General features: G+C 35.4%; 1 protein-coding gene across 1 annotated transcript in view; it reads right to left on the bottom strand.

The window, feature by feature from the left end:
• The window catches only part of LRRC7 (leucine rich repeat containing 7), a 1,130,220-nt gene that overhangs the window by 987,263 nt on the left and 116,290 nt on the right, over positions 1–26,667 (bottom strand). The gene's annotated exons all lie outside the window — the stretch shown is intronic.

Raw genomic sequence — 26,667 nt, 5'->3', positions numbered from 1 at the left:
AGCAAGCCATGCTCTGCACACTAGTTTGGACCACACATGTAGATCCTGAGGTCATCGGCAATCTGATGGTATGAGAGTAAGTGGGATCTATGGGGTTGAGGCTGTAGAAAGAGAAGAGGACCAAATCCTGAGAAACACTAACATTTGGCCAGGATGAACAAAGAGAACCAAGAAGAAACAGATAAGGAGGTATATCAGTAGAGAATGGTTTCATGTTAGTAAATCGAGAGAAAAATTACCACCTGAAAAGGCTCAACATGGTCAAACATTAAAATGAGATTACTAAGCATAGCAAATGAACAGAACACATTGATTCTGGCAGCTAAGAGAGTTTACTGAGGGACAAAGGACTGCGATACGCTTTAAGATAAGAGTGTTTAGAGCACATGCATCTAAGGAAGGAAGAAGATAATTGAGAGTAAATTTGAAAATCCAAGAAAGTGATGGTGCAAGTTTTAGAAGATGCTAAAACTCAGACTGCAGGAGCAAGAGTCCAGGTAAGGCCTATTCCCTGATCAGAAAAGGGGCACCTCTTTGTGCAGCCATGAGACAGAGTGGTTAAGAACAGACCCACATTTGAGTCCTGGCTTCTTCTCATGATAGCTGTTGAATTTTAGACAAATTACCTCTATATTAGTCAGTGTAAGCCTAACATAACAAATATCATACACTAGGGGGCTTAACAGGAATTTATTCCTCATAGTTCTAGAGGCTGGGAAGTCCAAGATTAAGTTGCCAACTGATTTAGCTCCCCAGTGAGGGCTCTTTCTTTGGCTTACAAATGGCTGCCTTCTCATTGTGTCCTTCTATGGTGGAAAAGAAAAAGGTATCTCTTCTTGGAAAGGCACTAATCCCATCACGAGGGCCTCACTCGCATGACTTCATCTAAACTTAATTACCTTCCAAAGGCCCCATCTCCAAATGCCATCGCATTGGGAATGAAGACTTCAAAATATGAATTGTGAGAGACACAATTCTGCCACAGCAACTTCTCTGTGTCCTTATGTTTAAAATGTAAATAGTAATAGTATCTACCTCAAAGAGTTATGAGGATTAATCCACATATAGTATCTGGCATAAAGTAAAGGGTCAATAAATCTTTTCATATTATTCTGTTATAATACCTCTGAGATCAGAAGATATAATGGGTATAATCATGGATGAGTTTATGAGGGCAAGATTGGGAGACCGCAGCATTTCAGCCCTGGGAAACCAAACATGCTCAGTGAAGTTGGAGGTGGCATCATCCTCTCAGGTAACAGAGGACATCCCTGAATGTGGAGCGTGAGAGAGAAGTAAAATTTTTCTGACATAGGAATTGTGTCAAATGAGAAAGGAGTCCTACCAAATAGTTCTGAAAAACGAGCTGATATTGTAAAATTCCTCCAGAACAGCTGAGAATTACCTCGAACTGTCTAAATCCAACACCTTCCTTTTCCCAAAAAAAGAACCCAAGAGATAATAACTCTTGGGAGGCAGAGTGTCTGATCCTCAGCTCTGCCAAGAGACTCAGGCCATTCATTTAATCTCATTGAGTTCAGTTGCCTCCTAATTTAGTTATAAGAAATGTATGACATTTGAGAATATAAACAAAACAACAGCACAGTAGTTAATCTATAGAGGGTGCTCATACTCAATATTTTCCTCCCTCCATCTTCTTTTTAAGGTCATACATAAGATCAGAAGCAGAAACTGGATGTCATGCAGAGTACTATAACTGAATTTTTTTCCACTACACCAGACTGTTCTCCTTACCTCTGACTTTCACCTCATCCATATCCCACAGCATATCAGGCTCGGCATTTTAGGTACATTGCAAGAGAAAAGAAGTCAGCCCTATTACACTACCCATGGAGTAGGGGGTACAAGCAACCTCACTTTTCCTGTAGAAAATGGGCCAATAGGCCAATATGACTGATACAGCAGCAAGATGGAGTTATGACCAGTGATGAACATAAGGAGAGTGAGCACTTTTAGCAAGATGTGCCAGACACTGATCTGTCTTTTACATGCATTAGCTCCTTGTATCCCCACAACACCTCTCTAAGGAAGGTACTATTATTATCTCTGTTTCTCAGGTGAGGACACTGAGGCAATCAACAAGAGAAACCTGGCAGCTAGGTCTCATTTCTAATCACCAGGCAGAGTCTGGAGACCAGACTAGTTAGGTTCTGATGGATCCAGTAATTTCCATCCTGACGCCTATTTGATGGATTTAAAGTTGGGCTTTAAAGTGTGCAGAATATAAGATAAAATAAATATAGAATTATCTAAGTTGCTCCATAAATTCCAATCCATCCTCTATCACCATAATCCCCAGGAGGGTATCACTGCCAATACTCAAATGTAAGGCTAGAAACTTTCCTCAAAGCCCCACCCCATTCTCCCTATCCCCTCACGCAGCCCATTAATAGGTAACCAGCTATAGACTCACCCCAAAATACAAAAACACAAAAATTTATATGCTGGTAAAATATGTGGACGTTGAAGCTTTCTGACATTCAAGCAGTTAACCCTCCTGTTAAAAGTCCTCACCACTACAACAGCCTGAGGCACAGTCGAAGAAAATGTCAACGATATTCAGAATGCTCAAGTGAATAAATGGGCTTCTCTCCAAAGCCCCAGGAAAGAGCAAGCTGAGCTTAGTAAAAACACAGTGGGAATCTTGCAGTATTTGCCACAGCCATTGCAGGGACATTTATATCATCACGTTTAAGGCAGGGAGCTCTTCCAGTAATCATGCCTCTGGTCCCCTAAATATTAACAAAGAGAACCAGAAAATGAGTGATGAGTGAGAAAAATGTAGGGATAGACTTTTGCTTTCAATTTTAACAGTTTATTGTTAAGATCTGGTGTTCTCTCTCTCTCTCTCTCTCAATCTCTCTCTCTCACACACACACACACACACACACACTCACATATGTACACGAAGATGAACAGTGAAACTTTCTTTAAATAATCCTCCAATGATGCAGATAAAACTGACTGCTTGGTAGAAACTGCTAACTAAAAAGCCAAACAAAAGAGCGAATCCAATTTTAATGAACCTGTATAAGAAGATGCTTTAAAATGTATGTCTTCACTGGAAAGTCAGCTGGCTGGAGCTCCTTGGTACAGATTCTGTCTGAAATCTCCTAATGAGCTGCAAAGTTGGTGATCATGCTGGCCTGTTGTACCAGGCATATCTTTAGAAATCAGAATCTATGAACCTGATTTTAAAATGCTAACAGTCTTTGTGGATTTGGAGGGGGATTTTTTTCCTTTAAAGCAGTTATTTAGAAGCACAAATATCTATCTGAAGCTACAATTCAGCAAAACTGTTTCTTTAAAAATTTGATAAGAAGATTTATCATCAAAAAAAGTATTTTCAACATATTTATACGAAAGTAATCTATTCAGTGTATTGATTGCTCTTTTGGGAATAGGATATCTCTAATAAGGTACCAAGAAGTATATCAAAATACGACATGAAAATACAGAGGTGGATAAAATAAAAGCACATGTCAATTGTGACTTACATATGATAATGGGTACTCAAGCAGTTCGCCTTAGTCTATATTAGGGTCAACTCAATTCAAAATAGAATACAGTACCATTTTTTAAAAAAGAAATATTAAATGATTTAATTTTTTTTAAGAAAAATCAGATAAGCAAAAAGTATAATTGGACCTTTAAGACAATTTTACAGTTTCTGAAGAGTCTCAACTATTTTGGACTGTGACAGGCAGCTGGCATAGCAATGCAAAGAACGTTTCGTTTCATTTTTCCAATGCTCCTTCCTTCTGGAAGATAAGCTGCCAAGAACAATTCAAGGCACTTTAATAGAAAGCCTTTTGCTATCACACTATCTGTGGGCCATTTCAGTACCTTAAGCAGCTTAGACAAAGCCATTGCCAGTCCATAGATATGCATTCAATAAGAATAAAAGCACAAAACTCTTAGGACAAGGTATCAAACCCTGACATTTATTTTGCTATTTCAATTGAAAGATGACTTTTTTTCATCAACACTCACTAAAATATGATGGGAAAAAACAGGAAGAACCATTTTTCTCCTTGTTCTTTCCTTAGGTATCTTGGCTCATAAGTTAGGCTGGCGGGGTCTGAAGCTTGTCTCTGCCACTTAAAACCTGTGTGAACTTGCACAAATTCCTTAACCTCTTTTTGGCTGTTTCTTCATGTGTTCAAGAGGACTCTAATAGTACCACCTACAGCATGGAGTTTTTTTTAAGAATTAAATAGTTTGATATTTGTAAAACACTTAAAACAATGCAGAGCATATGGTAAGTGTTTAATACATGTTACTTAATATTATAATTATTATATACACAGGCTAAAAATGTTCTCACTGTATACTCTCATACTTAGCCAAAGCTTTAAATCTCGGCAATATAACATGACAATAAATCTCCACAACTCTGTGTCAGGATATTTCTCAGGCTCAAGATCTGCATTGTGATTTGACTGCCTTCGTGCTTTATCTTCCCTTGTCAAATGGGTATTTCCTTCTGTTTCTGGTCCTAGTTCATGGTGTCATCACCTCCTAATTGTCTAAGCAAAACTCTTCAACATCAGTGTTTATTAAGCACATGCTATGTGCTTAACTAGCTCTTAACAGCTAGTTAATTAACGTTGAACAAGATATATTTGATCTCTGACTTTATGAAATTTACATCCGCGTAGGAAAAACAGATATTGAACTAATATCAAATAACGCCCATGGTAACTACTCTCTAAGACCTAGTTACAATAGAGTTTTCTCAGACTCTAAAAACAGAGCCAAAGAAAAAGCAAGGATTCCCACTAGACTGCTCTTTTCACTGGGTTGCCATAGAGCACTGATAAAGCATGCCTGATAGAATTTTTTCTGTGACATCTCATCAAGAGGGAGGACCAGGCTGGATTTATAGCAATTTGGGGGGCAGGTGACTTTAGACATTCATAGAAGACTGAGATGTTTGATAGTGCTATGGTGACACAGTGTCTGGCCTTGTTTCAGAGTCTGTCCCTTTGTCCCTGTAAGGACACTCAAAGTTCTACAACTACATGCTTATAGGGCTAATTTTTTTTTTTTTCTTCAGGGGAAAACCGAGTGCTTCTCTCTAACACCTGTTTCCAATTAGAAGGTACTCGTAAGAATGTCACATTAGTGACAATTATTCATACTCAAATTTAGGCGCTCGATTCCCCAGACTTTTACACTTCGTATAAATAATGACTCCTTCAACAGTACATTCAACAAATATGTATGAGAACTAGCTACTTGTCATCACTGGACAGGTTTCAGAAATAACAGTTGTAAGTGAAACACAACCTCTGCCTCAAAGAGTTATCAGTCCACTGCAGGAAACAAACAGGCAAACAAGCACTCCCTACATCCTATGATGAGTGACATGCCAGGGGCACTGAAGAAAGCTACCACCTACACTAGACAATGAGGTAAATAAGGCTTTAATGAGAAAATGACATATGGTCTGAGATTTGCGAGATAATAAAGAGTTAATTGGGGACAGAAAACGAAAAAAAAAAAAAAGGGAGAAGAGAGAGAAAGGGAGAAAGAAAAGAAAAAGAAAGAAAGAAAGAAAGAGAGAAAGAAAAAAGAAAAAGAAAAGAAAAAGAAAAAGAAAGAAAAGAAAAAGAAAGAAAAAAAGAAAGAAAGAAAGAAAAAGAGAAAAGAAGAAGAAAGAAAGAAAAAGAAAAAGAAGAGTTCGAGGTAGAGGGTATAGTTTTTGCAAAGGCTCAGACATGAGACACAATGTGAAATGTTAGAGAAACCAGAAAGGAAAAAAAAAAGGCAGTGCAGCTAGTGAACAGAGTGGTTGTGAAAACTGGAATCAGAATGGAAGGGAGAGATGTGGCTGACAAGGGAAGCATTTACTAGATTAGATCATAAGCAGCTTCGTAGGCCATCCTAAGAAGACTGCATTTTCTTTTTAAGGCAATGCAACCCATTAATAATTTTAAGCAGGAGAGTGACAGTATAAGATTTTTATTTTATAACACGCATATTAGCTAATATAAATAATGGACTATAAACAAAAAAATAGGACTCAAGGACAAGGTCTCAGTATGAAAAGCGAACTAATATTTCCAGTACATGTTTAAGGGTAGTATCCCCAAGGTGATGAGAAATGAGGAGGCACAGACCAGAGTCGTGGAAATTAGGATGGGAAAAAATAATTGTTGTATTGGAAAGACAGTAAAAATAAATATAGCAGGATGCAGTAACCAATTAAATGTGATAACAAGAGAGGGAGCATTGGGTTCCAAGATACCTGGCTTGGACAAATTAAGCCAAAGATAGTGTCATTTATAAAGATGGAGAACACAGGATAAAGAACAGTTTAGGGGATTCAGGGCCATATTAGATATGAGTTTCTGAACTTCTCAGGATTCTTCTCAATGAGAGAGTTGCATGTAAGTAGGGTTATTAATGGTCACCATACTCTCTGATATGGACTGAGATGTGTTCCTCCAAAATTCTTATGTTGCAGCTCCAAGACCCAGTGCCTCAGAATGTAACTCTATTTGGAGAAAGAACCTCTAAAGAGGCGATTAAGTTTAAGTGATGGGCTCAGGATGGGCTCTACTTCAATCTAACTGGTATCCTTACAAGAAGAAATTTGGATATAAGAAGAGACACCAGAAATGTGCACGCACAGAGGAAAGACGATGTGAACACACAGAGAGAAGGTGGCCATCTGCAAGCCAAAGAGAGAAGCCTCAGAGAAACCACACCTACTGAACACCTTGATCTGAGACTTTCAGCCTCCAGAAGTGGAGAAAATAAATTTGTTGCTTCAGCCACCCAGTCTGTGGTATTTTGTTATGGCAGGATTTTTACAGAACAGCAAACAAATGCACCATTTAAACTAGTGCTTCTCAAAGTCTAAGGTATAGAAGAATCACCTAAGAATCTTGCTTAAATGTAGACTCTGATTTGGAAGGTTGGGGGTGAGACCTGGGATTCTGTATTTGTATCAACTCCCAGGTGATGCCCATGCTGATCACTTTGAGTAGCAATACTCTAAATGAATATTTCTCAAAGTGCAGTCCAGGAACTCTTTAGAGGTGAAAAACCTAGGGCCTCATGAAGCAGACAGAGTTCTGCGTCCAAGCTTTCAAAATCAAAAACTCTAGGCCAGGAAGTAGGTCCCAAGGATACACATTTTTAACAAGCTTATTAAGCAATTTTATGCACACAGAAATTTGAGACTTACTTTCCAAGATGATCCTCAAGTACCATAGATAAATTCAATCCTTTTCCTCATCTGTCACCTTGCAATTTTTCCCTTGAAAGCTGGAACGCGCTTTGAGAACACAGGCCACTTCAGTGACACCAACCCAAGCACCTCTTATGGAGAGACACTGCCTCTAATATTTGGGACTGATACTCAGGATAGAAGTTAAAAGCACCTCACAGTGGCAAAAGTAATTTGGAGAGAAACTCCCAGGCTTTTAACCAAGCTGCTTTTGCATATGAAAGGTGAAAGTTGAGGTTATAAAACCCAGAAGGGAAAAAATTGTTATAATACTTCCAAGTTTCTTCTAAGGAATGCAATTTGCTTCATTAACTCGAGACTTCACACCTTCTGGAGGCCTGAAACAAGTGTATCACCTCCAGACAGTAAGGCAATTCTCGAGCAATTGTAAAAAGGTGCTATTTGCCTGTCATCTAGATCCCTGTGCCTTGTTCTTTTATATTCATCTTCACCTACTCTCTCAACTATCTCCTGTTCTTTTCCAAATTCCATCTCTCTACAACCAGCCAGAGGCTGCTGTTCTTCACACAGGATTGGCCCCTGATAAGAGAGAAAACAATCTAGTGTGAAAAGGCCAGTCTTGCTGTCAGAGACTGGGGCTCTACTCCTTGCCCTTCCACTCTGCAGGCCTTAGGACTTCTCAGGTAAGTCTGTTATCTCTGGCCTGCTATTTCCTCACGTGTGAAATAAAGCTGAGCTAGGTTATCTCTCACATCCCTGCAGCTAATAAAATACTTTGATTTTACAAATGAATTAAAAAAGAAGCTCTGGATTTACTGCTGAATTAATTTTTCATTAGTATCCTTTGTAAACCTAAAAACTTCAACTCAATAGATTAGGCTAACGATATATTAGTAGACTGCCCCACCTTTACCCTACCAAGTTCTGATCACTGTCTGCTTCCAAGGTTAATATTAGCCCATTCATGCCTCAAGACCCTGCTTGCTTGCCTTGTGTGGGTAGGGGATGGGGACCCACAAACTCATTTCCTTTACAACATCACAGGACCTCATAAATCTATATGAAGAAAGGTAGAATTGCAGTAACGGTAGGGTGCAAATTTTTGGCAGCAGTACTGGGATGAGGGTGTGGGTTTTGCTGACTGCAACTTGCTCAGAATCTCCCCCTGGGACAGCAGTTATTATACCGCTGGTTCTTGGAGAGCAACTGGGTAGCAATCAAGGTCTTCTATGCTGCTGAGTCTATACTGTATATTCTAACTCAGTGATTAAGTCCAGGATTTAGAGTTAGAACTTCAAACCTAGGCTCTTTTACATACTTGGGCAATTTGCCCAACTACTCTGAATCTGCTTCTTCCTTTGTAAAATGAAGTAATCCTCTCTTAGAATCATCAGTAGAATTATATTAACTTATATACATAAACCGCTAGCAGTATAAAAGCAAAATATTAAGTGTTAAATAAATAAATGGTAAATAAATTATTATTTCACTTATCATATCCAAAAAGAAGACCAAGCTAGTTTCATTATTTCAAAATGCCACATCTCTAAAATTGAGTTAACCTAAGCATAATAACTACTTCCATCAAGAAGGCACCTTAACAATTCAAAGAACAAGCCCTGTCTGAAAACACAAGCTCTACTAAATGAAAGATACACCTAAAATCCTGATGTGGATGTTCTGTGGTTGGCTTGTGTGTCTTCAACAGCGAGAGCAGTACATTTCCTTTAATGAGCTCTTCCACAGTCTGAGGACACTGGGGGACCATTAGTATTTTCCTCTGCAAAGTGAACAAGGCTTGCGGTTCCATAGTAACCACAGCTGAATAATTCAAACCGAGGAGTTTACAAAATGGCAATTTACCTAGGAATGTTTTTATAGCCTCTTATGCTATAATCCTAATGAAAGGGCTTCTCATCAAGGCTGTTATTATTCCAGGAAAAAAATACATGCTCATATATGCACACAAACACACATAAACACACCTTATTTTCAGTGTTTTCTCAATAGAGTAACTACCAAGAAAGAAAGAGAATATTTATAAGTGAGCAAGGATTCCCTTCTGTGAGCAATGTTACCTTCCCTCCCAATACTTGAAATGGAGCTTCATTTTGAATTACAACACATCTGGGACATAACTAGAGAAAGAGAGGAACAACTGCAATCAGCAGAATCACTGATTACACCTGTAATGACTGTCAGAGATGTGCCTGTGGGCAAAAAGGGATTCACATTAGCACAAAACACACACAGCTACTTGCTCTCAGTTAGTTCTCAAAGGCATATTCATGAACCTCATGCACCAAAATCACCTGGAGAGATTTTTTTTTAATTACAGATTTTGAGGTTCCACCCCTAGAATTTCTCACTCTGTGTATCAGAGATAAGGCCTAGGAAGCAGTATTGTTAAAAGCTCTTCCTGGATGATGTGTAATAAGATTTGGCAGTCATTGCTTCCCTAAATTGAGTTATGTATTATATTGCCTGAACTAGAAATGACTTCCAGATTAGGAAAAATTCACTATGAATCTATGGCATATGCTATTAAAATATGTGGCTGAAGAATAGATGGAGAAAATCTATCTACATATCAACAATTTTCACTTTAAATGCTAAGATTCTCCCAAATTCATTTCTTAAAATTTGAAACGCCCGATCTCATCTGATCTCAGAAGCTAAGCAGGGTCGGGCCTGGTTAGTACTTGGATGGGAGACCACCTAGGAATACCAGGTGCTGTAACATTAAAAAAAAAAAAAATTTGAAATAACCAGAAATATATTTTCCAGATCATCTGATGAACCGAAATTCATTCCTTTAAAAAGAAGCAAAACATAAAAAAATAAGGACAATATAGATTACATTTTAAATCAATCAGTTTCCGAGGTGTGGGCCAGGGTTTGCGACTCATTCACTTTTAGCTCCTAGCATGCTGGATTATCAGTTCATTAGTGTGTTAACCCTAGGACATTAAAGGACTCTGCATCTTCTAAGTACTATCCAGTTATATTCACCCCATTGTGCTGTTAGCCTGAAATGTTAACACTTTTCTTTATGTCAGACAACCTTGGACTTCAGGCCTTCCTGAATGCCCAGCACCAAGAATGAACCTCCTACGCACAGTCCCCTGAAGGGTGTTTAAAATATAAAATCCATAGGCCAACAATAAATTGATCAGAACATTAGTGTAAAAAATAAAGAGCTAAGTTCCTTTCTACTCCTTTAAAAAATAAGGTATGGATTGTTTGCTGGTAATAGAGTAATTAGGAAGAAGATTTTGGACACATTTTGATATAGAAGTTCTATCTATTGCTAACTGGCCAAGAAAGAAAAGGATCCTCCTTGAGAATATTAGGTAGTTAGTCAGACATAAGCGACAGGGGAACAAAGGAGTGAAGGCCCAGATGAGAGCCCAGAGACTGCCCAAAGAACACCCCATTTATAGTTAAAAAAAAAATAACTTCCACATCTGGAGAGACAAAGGACTAGAGGGCCATAAACCTATAACAGGTTTAACCCAGCCCCAGACACTTGAGCAGAAAGTACTACCCTAACCCGCCCATAATCTCAACTTCATTATACCATCATTATAATACCATGCCTATGCCCAGAAGTTCATGAACCTAATTAAACTGGATTCTAGGTAAGCACATGCGTACCAGGCAAAGTGTTATATAGCAGCCAAATTACAATCAAACTGACCTCACGTGCCAATTGCCTAGGAATGCCTTTGTAACAACCCATTGCGGCCCTAATATAATACAGATCTTCCCACTTCTGTGAGGTTATGGCCCTATTCACTGAGAAGCCGCTCCTCCCTTGGAGCATACTCTACCTTTGATCTTTTCACCTCCCAAATTCCACAGGGCTGCAGGCTTCCTTAGAATGGCCTGTCTCCTTCTAAAATATACTTTTAATAAATCTTACCTCTCATAAATCTTGCTGTGCTGGAATTATCTCCGCGTCAGTGAAAATAACCGAGAATCACACATTACCGGGAGCTGGAGTTCAGAATGCCCCAAACGGTAACAAGAGCACAGGGAATGTAATGGATTTGACCTTGAAAGTCAATTTTCAGTAATCTATATTGCTCTAGGTCTAGGGTCAGGTTCTTTGGCATTTACTTAGGGAAGAGAAAACATTGATTAAATGATTAAATCATTGGCCATTTAACTACAACAAAAGTGTTTTCTAGTTAATTCTTAGTTGTGCAAATGATCCAAAGTGGATTTATTAGACACTTTACCCATTTCATTAAATTTTATTCACACATAACTTAGCAGATATTTTTAAATCCATTTTACAGATAAGAAAACTGACCTTCAAAGAGATAAAGTACTTTCCCACAGTCAAAACACAAGTAACTCAAAATTAGAACTAAAACACTTCTTTTAGCTCCTTAAACACTTTAATCTCTTTCTCTTTTTTCTTTTGTATCTGTTGAAAAAACGCAATCATAGATTCACTGTGTGACTGTTTACTTAATAGTCAAGGGGACAGGGACCTTCTCTTTTTCTCTACTATTCACTTAGAAGCCAGCACAATACTTGACTTATAGTAGGCGCTCAATAAATATTTAGTGAATGAATGACTAAAGGTTTGACTGATTCCATAGCCCATGCTTTCCCCTCTAACTCCATTCTCTTCTACAAACTATTCCTGCCGTCATGAACTTAAACAACCCATCCAGTTACATTTTCAGCGTATCTTTATTTTCAGCAAGGTATAATTATTCAGGTTTATCTTTAAATTTTCATTGACTTTTTTTCCCTGTCATGTAAACAAAACTCTAATGAAATATGAAGGAGCTAGATAGCAACTAACTTTTCTTATAAGATATAAAACCATGAAACATACCTAGAGAGAACTACTTCAAGCAATATGTATTAAGAAGCTGTATTTTAGTCTACCCCAAAAGCACTTCACCCAGGATTTACTTTTTCCAATGCTTCTCCTTTCCCAAGCTGGAGTATCTTGGAAACATTCATGCCTATCTACAAACGAGCTTCTAAATTTCTCTCCCTCTCTATTTTTTTCATCATATTCATACAGAAGATGCTTTTTCTTCCTTTTTAGGGCTTTTGAAGATTTCTTCCACGCAGAAGCTGAGGAGTTTCCATGGCACAGCAACTCAGCTAGCTCATTCCAATTTGAATGCCTCCCCCTCAGACTGCAGCATTTTTGTTGTCTTCATGAAAATGATATTTGGGGATTCTTATTCAGGTTTTTTACTTCTCTGTTTCAAGGGTGGTACCTTTGTATTTATGCTTGATATGCAGCACTCTGTACATTTTTTATTTCTTATTCTGCCCCGGATGAATCGATGGAAATAAATACATTTGGGCATTTTGTTTCCTTTACGGTTAATTACAATCAGAACAGCTAGTCAATCTATCTACACTGGCTTAGCAGGCTTGGCTTTTGATATATAATAGAAATTTGGGTGAGGACAGTATAACATCTAAACATTTGACTTAACAATTATACATCTGGATGTAACATTAACTCTCTTCTTAACATTTTATATGGTATAATACAGACACAGCCTATCTCTTAAATCCTTTATGTTTCCTTAGAACTTTTATTTGGAGATGCTAATTTTCACCTTTCTGTTTTTAAATCACATATGTTCATATTTTCAAAAGTATTCTCTCAAGTTGGTTGCATAATTTAATGTTCTAATATGTGTTTGTGCAAAATGTATTCACAATTTAAAAGGGCATTTGGATGTGTAGAACAGTTGCTTAAATTCTGACACAACAGTGCAAATCAACAAGAATGATGTGAATTTGAACTGTATGGATTTGATATAATATTCACTGAGAAAATTAAAACTCTGGTACTCCTAAGAGATAACAATAAAATATATATTCAAGAATCTTTATGTAGGGCCTGCTATTAGCCAGGCATTATGCTAGGTACTAGGAACATAAAAATGAATAAGAAAAAACCTCTGTTCTTAAAGTACACACTATTTAATAAGAAAGAGAAATTTACACTAATCACTGATACACAATCTGATATGAGTTGTGACTGGGGTATGAAAAATATAGAAAATTTCACATTTACCTGTTATCAGGTGCCTTCAAAATTAATAGCACCCCAGATCTAAGATATTTCTTCACTGGATTTTTTTCTCCTTTTTAACCAAACATTTTTCTAGGAAGAAAATATTTGGGTGACAGAAGGGCTGCCTAAAGGCTAGAATGATTTAATCAGCTTTCTCTTTCTATTTTACAGTTGTAGCAAACCATCAGTAAACACCCACTAGGATCAATTCAAGGGAAGGAAATAGGAATAAATAAAATCATAGTGAAGAAGAAAAATCTTGCCAATTGTAAAATCTTAAACAAGGAAATCATTAAGTTTCAAAGACAGAATTCCAAGCAATTCAAGTCTTCACAGTAGAGAAAGTCATCCACACAGATGCTGCAGTTGATTTGCCTCTACATGGAACTGTGACAAGATAGGAAAACTGCTCAACATCAAAGGTGTATATATAGAGAGAAAAAGAACTGCTGAGGGGGCGGCAATAAGACGGACTACAGTTTCCTAAGAGAATAAGGTTTGCATTAGACAATATGCAAGTCAACAAGAATAGAACTAAAAGAAAACAATACTTAGTCTGTCATGAGAATGCTAAAAAAAGCCCAAGCATTGAAAACGTAAAAACAAGAAAATCTGCCATAGTGCTGGATTAAGAGGGAAATGAACCAGAGAAAGCCTTATCATTCTTCCCTTAGGTGTAACATTTATTAGGGCATATATTTCTTGAGCTCACATTGTATGTTAAACTCTGTACTATTGACTGTGAATGCGTAGCAGTGGGGAAAGTACAACATTCCAAGGGAAAGGGTCTCCTTGATGACTGCACTGTGATTGAAATAATTGACAATCACCACTTTTGTAGTCTGCATAAAGGTTGGAGCTCCCCTCTTGTAATTCACTCTTGTGGCACTTGGAGCAATCCTGTATTTCATTCTCCAACTACCCGGTTTGTTGTTTAAGTAGCCACTCCTTTATTCCCACCCTCCCTGGTCCGGAGGAGCCTTTGTGTTCAAAGCCCAGTCTGGCTATCAAGAAAATCAGCATCCTCCTTTGCAGTGGCTGATGATATCAGTCTAGGAAAGAAAAGGACTGCAGAAAAAGGGAAGCAAGTTACAGTGCAGAATCTCAGAAAAGTTCAGCAGTCTTTCAACTGTCAATCTCCTTTACAGAAAATCAAAAATGACAATCAATTCCTGAGAAAGGGTATAATTTCCCAAACCAGATAAAAAGACAACACCAAGGTGCAAACTGCAGTGAAATCTCAGGAGGCTCTCATGTCTCTCTGTCTCTGTCTCTGTGTCTCTCTCGCGCCCTCTCTCCCATCCTCCTCCCCCAACCTCCTTCCCCTTCTCTCCTCTCCCCTCTTTTTTCTCCTCTCTCCTCTCTCTCCTCTGCCAAGAGTTTTCTCACATCAAACTGCTGCCATGAGTTGCAAGTAAATGAGTTTAAAAACAGCTTTTGACTGAAATAAGAGGTTAAAAAAAGGTTTTTATATTTGCTTTTCTTTCATCCCAACTTCTCTCTTCTCTTGGTTCAGTGCTCCTAGTCTGTAAGACTCAGCTTGGCTGTCAGCCACTCTGGAAAGTCTTTAATAACCTCTCTGTATCCCCAAGCTGTGAAAGTTTTTCTGTTAGCTGCATATTCAAAGATATCTTTTTTATTGTCTGAATCCCCTAAAGACTCAGAGTCAGTGGTCAACAGGGACAATCTTTTACCTCTATAGCTTCAACTCCTAGTGAAATGCTTGGCATAAAGTAAACTGGCAATAAGTATTTATTAAATAAATGAATAAGTATTATATTCTTTATTTTTCTCTCTCAAAGGTGAGAATTTTTGTTTTAGCAATGGTCTTAGTCTAAGAAAAGGATATAGTCCAAAAATTCTCATTTATGCATTCATTCCTAGATCAAAAGATATTAAATATTATTTGGGGAATAATGAAAAGAAGATGGCCTTTTCAATTAATCAAACTTGAGTTCTCAGCCTGGATTGACCATTTAAGAACTGGCTAACTGGGCAAGTTATTTAATCTCTCAGAATCTGAGTTTCCTCACCTGGAAAATGGAGAAGATAATATCTAATCACATGATTATTGTAAGGATTAAATTCATAATGTATCTAAAGCTTTTGGGACACCATACCCAGCCCATGATAAGTACTACATAAATGATAACTACTGTCAAAATGCCCAGGACAGTGCCTGGCATATAGGAAAAGGGTAAGTAGTTTCCTCCCTGCAAATCTTCAATTATATGCAAGGCACAAATGGCCAAAGACAGTCTTTAAAGAATGTACATTATAGTGGCAGAAATAAGATATTTCCTCCATAAATCAAATATTAAGTTAGTGATTGATGCTGTGATAAATACAATGTCATCCAGGGGTCCTGCTTCATCACTGGCTTCCTAGTAAGGTTAAATTTAATTTGATACATAAAAAGGAACTTTTCATAACTTGGTTTGCCGTATTTTAGGCAAAGATTTAGTACAAACCTTAACTCTACTTGTGCCTGTAGAGATTTATATTCTGCTTCTAAGTCGAATCATTTGGAATCAACTCGATTGCATATATTAGGAAATAAATATCCCATAAATATACTCTTACATCTATTCAGCTTGCTGGAAGCTAGAAACAGCTATGAATTGTTGTTGCACTTTTCATTTTTCATAAATGGCACATATAATAAATAAATAAATACTTGAAAGGCAAATCAATACAATAGAACCTTGTTATAAGAAACTCTTTCCTGACCATTTTAAATAGACTGTCATGAACACAGAACTACCATTTCTTTCTGCATACCAGTGTAAACTGTGATATGATCTATCTCATGGATTTAAATTCTGGACATGAAGATCAACAAGAAGCCTGATGATATATGATAATTACTTTTTAAATAATCTCCACTTTAAATGAAAAAAATACAGTGCCAATTATGTGGCTTCATAAAAGGTATTAAGAATTTCTATGTACACGTTCTCCATATTGAAAACTTAGAAAAGAATTAAAATTTACCCCATTAACACACACATAAATAGGTTTTATCACCATTATTGGTGACACCATTTGATAATAATGATAACAACCATTACAGGTACTCTTTAATGAGTATCTTTAAGATGTCTCTGGTGACAGGCTCATTTAATCCTCACAGAAACCTTAATAGGTAGGTACTGTCACTCCCACTTCACAGGGAAGATAAGTGAAACTCTCTTATGAACTTTCTGTTTGTCCTGTTTCTGCTTGGTCAGTAGGCAAGTTTATACAAAATAATACAAATTTAGATTCCAGTTCTCTCCTTCACACTGATCAAATCTAACCTGTTCAATGCCTTTATCCTCTCCTTCTTGGGAACAACTTTTCTAGAACACTGAAGCAAAGTGAAGTCCAAAGTAGTCAAAGCAACACAGTAACTCCAAAACATATCAGGGAAGGAGTGATAGAGTAAGCTAAACCTGTTTCACCACACTACCTCCCTCTATTTGGAAAGTTACAGAAAGAACAAAACGGCTATGTTCAAATATTGAACACATTGGTAAGGAAAAAAAAAACATTACACATATTCTATTGAGTGCCAACTGGTAGCTCTGTGACCATGAGTGCATGTTACAGAAAGATAATTTGACTTAAAACGGGAAGTTTTAGCCCTTTCCTTCTAATGATTAGAGCAGCTGGTAGTTTAAAACAAAGACTAAAAACAACAACAAAACAATCACCTGCTCCAATGACATAGAATTTGACTCTCTGCTAGTTGATTCTGTTGGATAACTTTTCAAGCACCCTCTAACCCTGAGGTTCTATGATCTTTTCTTCTGTACTTTAGGGGAAGGGGAATTCTAATGTTATACTTACACAATAGATCAGATGTTACCTGGTTCTCTCTGTTAATTTATTCAAGCTGCTTCAAAAAAAAAATAGCCAGGATACAAGAAATCTGAGAAACTTCGCATGGACAAGCCCTAAACCACCAGTAATACAGAGGATAGCAGGGTTATGCCTACCAGACTTGTAAGAACCCAAACTTTACTCTTGTAGATGATCTGTTCCTCATTTTTATATTTCTTTCACCTATATAATATATAGGTTTAAGACTTTTTTTTTCTCATTTAGTCTTCAATTCCTTTCCACTTCTTCCATATTCTCAAAGTCTATCTCAGTGATGCTCTGGTTCCATCTGACTTGCTTACTCACTTACATTAACCATTTCAAAAGATCCTCATTCCCTAGCTCTACCTCTACGCCTTCACTTTTCCATGATATTCTCACCAGAAACTCTCCAGAGAATATCACACTGTCCCATATGGTAATAATGACTATGGGCAAGTACTATTTTAAGTTTTAACTTATTTAGTCCTCGCTCCAATTCTGTAAGTACTGTTGTCATCCATATTTGAGGGGGGAAAAAAAAGAAAACTGAGGTTTTAGGTTGTCAAGTAACATACCTAAAATCTCTCTCTGTCTTCGTTGTCCCTCTCTTATTTCTTTCTGGTCTCTGTTCTCTCTTCCCAGGCTATCTGCTTCCATCGTTTTCTTAATGATATGTCTTATTTCCATATTTTCTCTAGCCAACCATCTTTGATTCTTTCTATCTTTGGTCTAAATCCATTCTCTGACTTGTCTAGAATGGCAATCTAGAATTTGTTTCCCAGCCCCACTTCACAACACTCTAAATCTACTCTTAATTCACCTGTTTCACCTAAGGGGTCTCCTTATCACCGTCTTATGCCATCGATCCTGTTCACTACAACTCCTTTGACAACTCTCTTTTCTATTCCATTGCATTCCTGTCCTTGGTTCTACTCCTGCTTTTCTGATCTGTCCTTCTTTCTCTTTCTCAAGGTCTAATCATCTAAAAATAAGCATTCCTCAAGGCCTTGTTCTTGACTTTCTTCTCTCCTCTGTTTCCATTGTCTTCCTTGACAGTCTCACCCGATGAAATAGTTCCAACTTCTCCTCTGTGCCATGAAATCTCATTTGTGAAGGTTAGAATCAGCTGAGGCTATTTCCTTATTGTGGCTTGTTGTCCGCAAATGTGAGGTCTTAATATGTTGAGAATAGAAAAATGGGGAAGGACAGATGTCCTGACAGTAGATCTTCCTGGGACTTAAAAAAAGAAAAAGAAAGAAAGAAAGAGAGGGAGAGAGAGAGGAGAGAAGAGGAGAGGAGAGGAGAAAGGAAAAGAAAAGAAAAAAGAAAAAAAGAAGAAAAAAGAAAAGTAAGATTGAGGAAAGGAGACAAAAGAGAATACTCCATGGTCAGAAGGACAAGATGAGAGATGGATACAGTGCATACACTCTCAAACCTCTAATATGTATTACTGTTTTAACTCTAGTTAAAGATGTTCCTTGATTCCCTTTCACTATTAATTTAATGCTTCCTAAAACCTAAGGTTCTTACCACTTCTCTAGAATTTCCCTAAAATGTCTCTTTTAGTACTTTTGTATCAAAGTCTTTGCAATTCTCAGAGTACATCATGCCATTACATTCTCTAGGTCTTTTGAACACAATGCTAAAAATGTATACCTGAAGAATAGCTTGTATGATGTCACTTTCCTGCTAAAAATTTCTGCAGGTTGACCCATAAACATTTAATATAGCCTAAATTTCTTGCTTACCAGATGAGGTCCACATTTTAAGCTTCTCAATATCCCTTATGTATTAAACTTATACTTGCTATTATTTAAATATTCTCAGAATTCCTTGTCCTTTGTCATCATACGCTGCTACCCTAAACTGCCATTTCTGAAACCTCTTATATCCTCAGCTGTCAAAATTATATTTGCCCTTAAAGCTTAACTCTAAAGCCATCAAATTTATGATCTCATTTTTTATTCTTCTACCTATAAGGAGATACAAACTTTTCCTCATTCAAATACTCTTAGAGTTTGTTGTGTACCTTATTTAATAGATCATTACTTATTTGTCCAATTACTCAATAGTTTGGAAGCTACCTGAAGTTAAAAAAAAAAAAAAACGTCTTTCTTATTTTTATATCTCCTGCAGATGTAACAGAATGTTTAACATAAAAGTCACTCAGTAAATATTTGTTGTCTTAAACACAGTAACTTTTTCGATCAAGTTTCTGGAGAATAAAAAATTTCTCTTAGTTTTCTTTCTTTTTTTTTCCCATTAAATACTTGAATTTTGACCTTGCTAATCCTGAGAGAAAAATGGAAAGACAGTGTTGGAAAACATGAAGAAAGATTATTAAACTTTTTGTGAAGCCTGCCAAAAGTACTTGGATGACTGTGCTCCCATAAAATGAGAACGTAAACCTCGACACTGCCACACTGACCTGACAACATTTCAACGTGCTTCTATAAATTTCAAAACTTGAAAGTATGTTCCAAACTGAAGAAGGTACTTAAAAGAAAGAGGAAAATTAATTGTTAGAATAGGAGACCAAAAAGGTACCTAAATATTGTACGAAGTCAGAGTTACATTTCTACAGTTCTCTAGTCTTCCCATAGTCATAATTTTGGTAGTGCAGAAAAAAGTAGTCTAGGTATTCATTTAAAAAGAAAGTCATTCGAGGATGGAGGCATCACACTGCCCGACTTCAAATTATACTACAAAGCAACAGTAATCAAAACAGCACAGTATTGGCAGAAAAACATACACATGGACCAGCGGAACAGAATCGAGAGTCCAGAAGTAAATCCACGTTTATATGGGCAAATGATTTTCAACAAAAAGCCAAAAACATACAGTGGAGAAAGAAAAGCCTTTTCAATAAATGGTGCTAGGAAAACTGGAAAGCCACTGCAAAAGAATGAAACTAGACTGTTGTCTATCACCACACACCAAAATTAACTTAAAATGGATTAAGGACCTGAATATAAGACTGGAATCAATAAAATACATAGAAGAAAACATAGGAACGAAACTCAAGGACATGAGACTTAAAGAGAATTTTATGAATTTGACCGCAAAGGCAAGGGAAATAAAAGCAAAAATAAATAAATGAGATTACATCAAACTAAAAAGCTTCTTTCTGCTCAGCAAAAGAAAATCGTCAACAAGGTAAAGAGAGAATCATCCGAATGGGAAAATATATTTGCAAGCAGTGCCTCTGATAAGGGCCAAATATCCAAAATATACAAAGAACACATACAGCTCAATAGTAACAAAAAAAGACAAATGACCCAATCAAAAAATGGGCAGAAGACCTGGACACTTCTCCCTAGAGAACATAGAAATGGCCAACAAATATATGAAAAGATGCTCAAAATCACTAGCTATTAGAGAAATGCAAATCAAAACCACAATGAGATATCATCTCACACCTGTCAGAATAGCTATAATCAACAGGACAAGTAATAACAAATGTTGGAGAGGATGCAGAGAACAAGGAACCCTCATACACTGCTACTGGGACTGCAAATTGGTACAGCCATTATGGAAAACAGTATGGAGGGTCCTCAAAAAACTAAGAATTGATCTACCATATGATCCAGCAATCCCTCTACTGGATATTTACCCCAAAGACTTGAAAACTCATATCTGAAAAGATATTTGCACATCGATGTTCATAGCAACATTCACAGTGGCCAGGACATGGAAGCAACTGAAGTGTCCTGTGATAGGTGACTGGCTAAAGAAGCTGTGGTACATATATACAATGGACTATTACTCAGCCATAAGAAGATATGAAATACTGCCATTTGCAACAACTTGGATGGACCACGAGATAACCATGCTAAGCAAAATAAGCCAGATAGAAAAAGGTGAAAATCACATGATATCCTTATATGTGGAATATAAACCTAAAAGCAATAAATGAACAGGACAAACAAACAGAGACTCATGAACATGGACAATAGACTAGTTTGCCAGAGGGTTAGGGAGGAACGGGGAGGTAGACAAAGTAAAGGGGGTCAAATATATGGTAACAGAAAGAAATCTAACTATGGTGGATAAACACGCAGTGTAAACACGCAGCGTATATGCCTTACTGTTAAAATGTACACTTGAAACTTATTGAATTTTGTTAACCAATGTCACCATAAAAAATAGATTAATTTAAAAAATAAATAAAATAAAACTAGAAAAATAAAAAGATGGTTGTTATTATTAATATACATCAACTCTAGTATATATTTCTTGATCCGTTGAATTTCTTATACTAACGAAAATATATCAGGAGGTTCTGATCAATCAGAATTTTGTGTTTCTTTAATGTACTAAAAAGGAAGGAAAGGATATTGTGTCCTTTCCATGGTCATTTATTGTCTTACTTTACCTTTGGGAAGAAATGTCTATGAATTATAAAAAGTAGGATATATAATGTAGGATAAAAACGTTCACTATGGGGAGGACAGAGAATATAACCTAATCTAAATTATATTTTATTATTGAATATATCAGAAGTCCACTTAATAAAAATAAAATGGGAATATAAAAAATATATTTTCCAAAAACCATTTATTTGGGAATTTATAATGTAGATTTAAACATAATCATACTTCATGTGCCCAGATTCCACTCCTATGCATTTCTTTCATCACCCTATGTACTTAATGAGGTGAACTTGTTTCTATTTGTCCAGATTAGGGCTAGAGAGATAAAAAAGAAGAGTAGGATTTCCATCAACCTTTGTAACTCCAAATTGTACTCACCAAAAACTTATAGTAACTATATTTAAGGAAAGTCTAATAGACAACCTCCTAAAGCATACTGACTTATTAAAATTTTTAATTTATTAATTTTTGATTAATAATCTCCGATTATGTAATAGGAGATAATGAGAGGAAAGTAGGGCAAAACTCAGCTATAAAATGTTCAGTTATATTACAAGAATAATAATGATAAAAAATATAACAATGCTGCATATATTAATACTGCTTGGAAGTTTATATATAAATCGTATATGTAATGTATTATTTATATTATATACATTATTATACCTAATTTATTTGCATATATTATTTATATTTTATATATTTAGTATATGTTACATATATATTACTTCTAAATGTTGAAATACTGCATAGAAGTTTTATTAATTATTTTATAAATAAGGAAAATGAGGCTTAGAGAGTTCATATAGCTAACAAGTTCTAGAGCTAAGATTTAAATGAAGAGCTCTGTATCCAAAGTTCTTTCTGTTATCACATAACTATTTAAATGCATATTCAAGAGTCAGAGTGAACTCTTTCCTTGTACTTTAAAGAAAGTCAAGGATAAATGGAAATATTAAGAAAAATAATGAACTAGACAAATAACTCATCTGTCATAGGCCTTAGGCCCTCTGAACTCTAGAGCCACTTCCCATTCTTCTATTCTTGTATACGTATAAAAGACCTGATAAAGGCAGACACATGTTTTTTTAATATGAGGAAGGATAGACTGAAAATTAGAAAAACAGAGACAAGTGTGATTCATCAACAATCATAATGCTTTCAGGCAAAGGCAATAAAAGTAAACAGATTTTAATTACATCCTATTCAAACATGTGTTAATTTACCAAATATTTAAGTTTCTGTTGTAGACATAAGGAATAAAATATTTACCAAGTTATATTCCTCAGACATTAACTCTTCAAAACTCATTCTCTCATATCATTTGCTTTAACTGAAAACAGGATTGGTGTATCTGCTCTCTGACATCATAATGTTCTGGGTAAAATTCTTTCATTGTTTTTCATATAAGTTGTGCTTATGTGAATCCTTACCCCCTCTTCAGGCCATGATTAACTTGAAGTTAGGACCTACAACTTATTTAATACTGTATCCCAAACTCTTTCCACAATGATTGGCACAAAACAGGTAGCTAATAAATGCTTATAAGATGGTTGAAAAGAAAAGGTATTAAATTTCTATTTTCAGGAATATGGTATACTAGGGAACTGGATAGACTATCTTATTTAAATCAATTTATAAAGACAGAAAATCATTTTAATGCATCTTAAATTTATCCGTAAGCTGACAAAAACAAGAAATATTAGATCAAAAACAAGATGAAGACAGGAATCTAGGGAGGTAAGATGATTAAAATAGTTTTTTGAGAGTATTTACAAAACCAAGGAAAATTATGCCTGATTTTTCATCCTTATGTAGCTTAAGGCATAGGAATGAAAATTCTAGGGCCCACTCAAGAAGGAGAGTCAAATAGAAGATCACCCTACTTAGAAAAGTAGTCACCAAAGGGCAACACTCTACCATCTCTACTCTGATGAACCACACACAAAAAAAATTTTAAAACTTTGTCAGTAAATAAAAACTATCTTCAAAAATAATCAAAAGCCAAATCTCATATGATTTGCAAATTGATACTGCATTGGTGGTCAGAAAAGCCTCAAGCCAAGAATTTGTTGGGAACAGTCTTAGTCTAGTAAGGCCCTCAGATAACTGGCAGAAACAAACACTAATTCTATCTGGAGCAACCCTCTTTTATTAAGGCTCTAAAGTGTTTCCACAGAAAAAATATGCCTCATCATCAAGAGTTAATAAACAGTAAAGGACAAAATGTGTAATGAGGTAGAAACAAACTGAAAACAAACAAACAAACAAACAAACAGAACTGGATCCACACAGAATTTAAATACTAAATTTAGCAAAACTCATATACTGATCATTCCTGTCTCATATGTTTTAAGAAATAAAATAGGGGTTTAATATTATGAGTAAAGAGTCAAATTATTTGAAAAGTAACTAAAAAGAACTTTCAGAATTAAAATATAATAGAAAGTAAAAATTGAATGGACATATAGATTAAGTTAACTTGAGAACAGCTAATCAGTAAACTGAATGACAACATTTAAGAAATTATTCAGCATGCAACATGGAGAGATAAATAGGTGTCAAGAGACATGGATAAAGTGGCAAAAGCTAACATAATCTAGTGGAATTCCTTAGAGAAAGAATGAGAGGGAATAGGACAAAGACAGTATTTGAATAAATAATGGTTGGGAATTTTCCAGAACAAGGCAAATGTAACATCACAAATTCGAGGGCCCCAAAAATCCCAAGCAGGAAGAATGTTGAAGCTATCAAATGTTAAGGAAAAAGGTCTTGAACTTAGAGAGAAAAGACAGATCACATTCAAAGGAGCATCAGACTGTTGGTTGGTTTTGCTTCAGTAACAATGGAAGCAAGACAATGGGAAATATTTACATTATAAAGAAAGAAAGCAACTCTCATCCCAGGTTATTATAGCAAAGTAACTTTTCTGAATAGGAGGAATATAAAGACATTATAGGAAAATGAAAAGTTTTAAGCTTTCCACCAACAAACTTTCACTAAAAGAAATTATGAACCTATTTCAGACAGAAGAAATGTGATCTCAAAACAGGTCTGAATTTCAAGAATGAACAGCAAAAAAAAATTAGATATCTTAATAATTCTAAACAGACTTTGACATACAAAAATAAATAAGATGATATTTTTAAATAACATTAAAGTATATGGCAATAATAAGTTGGGAGAGGATGTATGGAGATAATGTATCCTAAGGTATATGTATATTTTATAAGCAGGTAGTTACAGCTGATAATCAGATGTTTTGGCTGGTATCAGTTCTGACTGTTCAGTATACATTTGGAATGACTGAAGCTCATCGTGAGCTGATAATAAATATTTTGAATATAAATTGCAGGTAAAATGTTTTTAAGATTTCTAAGATTTGGATGCATGTTGTACTTTCTCAGATAATCATAAAAATCATTAACAAATGTAAATTCAAACTATTAAAAGTGAAAAAAATAATAGACAAAAAATACCAAATGAATAAAAAAAAAGGCAAGAAAAGATAGAGAAAAAATAGGAGGAACAATAGAAAGAACAAAGGAAGATGATGAATTTAAACCTAAGTAAATCTGTAATTGTATTAGGTGTATTATATTTAATATCTGTCTTTTACTGTCTATAAAGTGTACTTAGATAAAAAATACAGTTTCTTAGTTATAACAGGAAGTTAGTCATACTGAAATTTAAAAGTCCAACTAAATACTACATATATTGGAAACATTAAAATATTAAAAGGTGAAAGCAAAGGAATGGAAGAATTTTATCACACAAAGAGTAAATTAGATTACACCAGTGTAACTACACAAAAGCATATTTAAGGGAAAAAAACATTGCAAGAGATAGAAGAGCACTGCATAATAATAAAAGGTTTAATTCATCATGAAGACATAATTCTGAAATATATGCAATGTTGAATATATATATAAGGTACAAATTTGAGAACTTGCAATAAGAATAATAAAAAAAATTGACAAATCTACCATCATAGTAGGATATTAACATATATTGTATGGCATTTTCAGTAACTGATAGATTAAGCAGAAAAAATCGAGTTCATTTAAATAATTAATAAATTGAATCTAATGGGAATATACAGAACACTGAAGCCAATATTGGAGGAATATACATTTTTTTCAAACACAATAAAACACTGATGAAAATCGATCCTATGCTATACAAAAAGTCAAGCCTAAATATATTTCAAAGGATTACTATTATATATGCCATTCTAGGATCACAATACAATTAACTTCAAATCAATAGTAAAATGTTAACTAGAGAAAAAAAACATAAGTTTGGAAATTATTAAATACGCTTCTAAATTTATGATTTAAAGAGTCATAATGAAAAAATAAAAAATATTGAGGACTTCAAAATAGTGAAAAATGCCATAATTTAAAACTTGTAAGAGTACAGCCAAAACTTTTCTACGAATGAAATATGTAGAAGTTTAAAACTTAGAAAAGAAGAATGTTAAGAGTTAAATAGCAAAACATCCATTCTGTTACAAAAATAAAAGTTGAAAAAAATCTAAGATGAAAGAAAGAAAAAATATTTTAAAAAGAACAAAATATTGAGGCTCAAAAAATATATGTTAGATCTTTTAAGAACTGTCAATTTCTTAAGAGCTGACAATTCTATGCTACTATTGATAAAGCACAAAAGAGAAAGCAAAATAAGCAATATTATAAATGAGACAACTATACACTTAGCAGTTATTTAAAAGATGAGTAGATACTCTGAACAACTTTAGCTACACAATTGAAAACATGGATGAAATCGATACATTCTTTTTAAAATGCAACAAAACCTTATTTGACAAGAAACAGCCTGACAGGATTAATGACAGCCAATAAATAGTTTAGTCAGTATTTCAAAATCTCTTTGCTAATAAAATTACAGGCCCAAATGACTTTGCTTTCAAACAAACAAATAAACCTAATATCTCACAAAATATTCCAGATTATAGAGTCAAAGTAGAAACCAGTTGCATTCCATGTTATGAACCCAGGTCAATTTTTATACCAAAACTTTAAAAGGACAGAACAACAACAACAAAAAAAAATTAAAGACTAGTATTGCTCATGGACATGGATGCAACTATCCTAAATTTAATATAAAAACAGTTCGAGAGGAAAAGTAAACAGCAATCT

The sequence above is a fragment of the Pteropus medius genome, unplaced genomic scaffold (assembly GCF_902729225.1).
Source record: "Pteropus medius unplaced genomic scaffold, Ma_sr-lr_union100, whole genome shotgun sequence".
Taxonomy (NCBI): Eukaryota; Metazoa; Chordata; class Mammalia; order Chiroptera; family Pteropodidae; genus Pteropus; species Pteropus medius.
This window is presented reverse-complemented; position numbering and strand designations above follow the sequence as displayed.